Source organism: Hevea brasiliensis, chromosome 4 (genome assembly GCF_030052815.1).
Source record: "Hevea brasiliensis isolate MT/VB/25A 57/8 chromosome 4, ASM3005281v1, whole genome shotgun sequence".
NCBI classification, from domain to species: Eukaryota; Viridiplantae; Streptophyta; class Magnoliopsida; order Malpighiales; family Euphorbiaceae; genus Hevea; species Hevea brasiliensis.
In genome coordinates this window covers 17,350,843-17,355,234 of record NC_079496.1, presented here as the reverse complement: position 1 = coordinate 17,355,234, position 4,392 = coordinate 17,350,843, and positions in this window count along the sequence as shown.

Here is a 4,392-nt window from a genome sequence, read left to right as displayed (position 1 = left end):
GCACACACCATTAGTGACCACAAAGTGTGTGCACCAATGGTATTCATCACCAAGCTGCCACCTTTCTTTGCAACTAGCAACGGATCTATCATCTCATGATCATACCACACAATTAAATCATATAAACAACAATCTAAATGGCAAATATAGCAGCTCTGATACCAATTGAAGGAGCGGAAGCATGAAAAACACAAGTCTAGATCATTGAAATTCAAAAATTTTCTTCTAGGGTCATATGCATCATGCAAGATTTATTTTTATTTATTTTATTTCAATGATAAACAGCATATTAAAACTCTTTTAATATATTTTTGGATCTACATTTGTCATTTAAGATTTTAGAATTAACAAATTAATCCATTAGAACCCTAGATTAGATCAAGAACAAGTGCACTAACCTTTTGATGCATAACAGTATATTTGGCATATTTGGGATGCGTCTTAGGACACCATATGTTGTCCCTCTAGCTTGTCCACACTAAGATCACCTATGGCAGCCCTTGAACAGCTTCTAAAGCTTTTTCTATGAATTAGAAAATCAAATTTTGCTTTTTGAGAGATCACAGATATAAACAGGACACTAAAAATAATTTCTAGTATTTTTAATTCAAGAGATTGATGGCTAATCTCTTTGAATTGATGAGAGATGAAAAAGTAGAGAGGGGAGATGTTCTTTGGGTAGTGGCACCAAAGAAGAACAGCAGCCCACACGTTTTACTCTTTCATAACAACAATTATATAGCTAAGTCATCATTTAAAAACCTTAGCCACATGTCACCTTTTGATTGGCTCTAGGTTTTAATTGACCCAATCACATTGTGCCAAGTGTCAAACCAATATTTAATTTTAACTTTAATCATCTTACATGATTAAAAGACATTGGCAAGCTTATGTGTAGTGCCATGTGTCACCATCTCATGGTGCTACATGTCGCCCTGTGAAATGACCAAAATACCCTTGTGTCTTAATTTTGAGTTCTCAATCCAAAATAATTATTTCTCTTCTTCTAATTAATTTATATCAAATATAAATTAATTAATTAATCTCTATTAATTAATTTCTCATTAATTAAATTCATATTTAAACACTTTAAATATAAATTTAACTTATATTATACATCCAATAACCTATATTTGGTTTCAAGCCATGCTAGGGACTTTGCAATCTAATTGCAAACTAAAACTATTTAATTAATCAATTAAAACTCTTCAATTAATTAATTAAATCATATTTAATTTAGTGATTACTTGTGTATGTGTTACTAGGCTCATCACTAATTGGCAATGAGTTATGATATCAACTCTTAATATCATCAGAACTCTTTCTTACCATAAATGATTTCTCTAAATCATTTTATGCACCTTACAAACCATGGTTAACACCTAGCATAGCATGTCATGGCCACCCAATTAGTAATAAGGTTTACGTTAAATGAACCTATAATCATATGTTATCATGCACTAGAATCTCTCTGTTACAAAATCCCAACTCAAACTGGAGTCATAGTTTATGTCAAACCCCATTTGCTATGAATATTATGTTCTCTTTTAATTCCAGTTCTTGATTAAAAGATTTTTCTCATTAGAAATTCTTTTCTGATTAAATCTATCTGTCCTGGCCAGGAACTTGAAACATCAAGAACAATTAAATGAACATAGGATTTTATTCCTATTTACTTAGAGGAACAGATTCCATCTTGATCAACACCTACCTCCATATATAACTAATAGGAGCCAACACAGGTCCATATACCCATACACAGTATAAGTATGAAAGTAGTATTAAACTCAAACTACCTATATACAAGATAATTGTGCTATCTCAAGTCTAAAGATTATATGTACTGATATGATTTATGACAATGCATTGACAAGAGTAAACTCCATTTGCTTGTCATAAGTGTCACTGGTTCGACCTACTTATCATGTATAAGTGCCTATCATGTTTTTCATATGGCATAAGACTCACCATTCCATCTTATTTACATCTCATATAAATAACTTTGGAACAAACATGAATATAATCTTTATGGATAAGTCATGTCCTTATTGTGAAGTATCCTCGATTGTGAACCTATTTATGATACTTTGCACTAGAAATACTGTCACTCATATTCTTAACAACTTAAGAATAATATTTCTAATAAAATATCAATAGACTTTTTCTATTACACATAAATATATTATGTGTACAATCAATATCCAACAGTACATACTAGTCTATAATAAGTAACCCAACACCCTAAATTTAATTTGGTCAAGATCAACAATATGTGTATGAAACAATTGATTAGTGTATGTAATTTCAACTACCAATGCTTAATTCATTTCCACATTTCCATGGACACCATACTTCATTATTTAAGTCATGAAATTACATATTTTCTATGCTCCTCAAGGCTACCAAATTGGGCAGTATCCTTAATTATTCACAATTGTTCAAAGCCCTAAGATAAAGTATCCAAATCAATACTTATACATGCAATTTGATTCCTATACTCTTAGTCACCTTAATCAACATTGTAATTCATCAATTATGTGTCTAATTTAATCAATAATCAAGCTGATTAAGGCTGCCAAATTGGGCAGATTCAAGCCTAAAGAAAATCTCCAAATTTTTAGGGTTACAAACCCTAGTTCACAATTAACTTCAAACACCCACACATAACCTTATCCTAATTCATGTACCTAGCTTAATTAACATTTCTAAACATCAATTTCATGAAAAATTAAACAATTTCCCCCTAGTTCCATGGCTGCCAAATTAGGGTTTCCCAATTACCCATCAAATGCTAAAATTTTCCTAACACACTAATTCAATTAGCCTTAAAATCAAGAAATTAAGAGAGGGAAGTAAGAAATTATGCATTAACCTTGGATGGCAGTCCCTTGAATAGCTAAATTTCGACATTTACCTCCTTAAATTTATATCAATAGCTTCCTCTTGATGTAAGGAACAACTTTAGTGAAGGGAATTTGTGAAGATTGTGGCTAAAATTTAACATGCAAATGAAAGAAGCAATGGGGGGGGGGGGGGAGATGAGGGTTAGGGTGGCGGCAAGTGAGAAATGAGGGAGAGAGATGGGTTTCCTTTCTTCATTTTCTACTCATTTGGCTCTTATATAACCCCCTCCACTAACTTAAAAATATTAATAAAATAATCAAGTTTTTAAATTCTCAGTTAACCGCACTTAAGTTTCCTTAATTGCACTAATATAATTTCATGTTTTCATGGGGGTTTTTATGAGATTTTCTAAATTTAATAACACTAATTTTTAAATGGACATTTTTTTTTTGTCAAAAGTCAACTTTAAATGTCAAATGATCAAAATGCCCCTTTTCGGGTTTAAGTTCCTCTTTTTCTGAATTTCCGATCGGACAATTTTCTCTAAATTTTTACATTGTATATTTTTATTTTTATCTTCACTTTTATCAATTAATTAAATTATTCTTAACATTTTTAATGCCATTTACACCTCAGAAAATTTTTAATTAAACCTCGAAAATTTGTTCCTAGGGTTTCTCGGGGGTTCGGGACACGGCTCTTTTAGCCTAATTTCGTTTCAAGTCTTTTATTTTCCCTTAATTTTTTTTGTATTTTCCTATCATGTGTTCTATCATTTTATGTGTCCTCACTGTCATTTAGGTGTAGTTCCAAACACCCTGACTGTCCGGACAGATGTCAGTTGCCGGGGTAGTAGAATATATGAACTATCGACGATGAGGCGTTACAGGTGACCTTTTGGGAAGTTTTTCATTCCACCTATAGGATAAAACCCTTAGGATGGGGTGGGTCAAAGCGGACAATTCCTCTAGTGGTTAGAATCGAGATATTACAATTATTATCTTTCATTTATTTTTCCTTAATATTGATCCTGGATTTTAATTTCTTGATCCAAAATCAAATACCCACTTGATCTTTTATATATATGAAAGCATAGAATTAAATAAGGCTATTTTTCAGGCACACCATTTACCTCATCTGTGTGCTTCTCATTAATGAGTAAATTTTCTTATTGTAATATTGATACATGAAGCTGTCTAGCAGTATCAGTGGGCTATCAAACTATCACACTTGTCTTTAATTAACTAATAATCCATTTGGAAAATAATTTTGTTGACCTGCTCTTTTTTTTTTTCTTACATGTAAATTGTAATGTTGATCTTTTGTCTTTCCCATTCCCCATCCATATTCTAGATACATAGTGATGCAAGTAGCAAAAACTAACCATGCTTGATCTTTCGTCAGTAATCTCTTAAAAAACAAACCTTATCTCGAAAATGATGGTATTTGATGGACCCCTGATCACAATAATACAATGCTCCATCTTTACTACAATTTTAGCAAAGAGACGACACTCTCCGCGTATCCTCAGGTATATGTGGCTGTGAT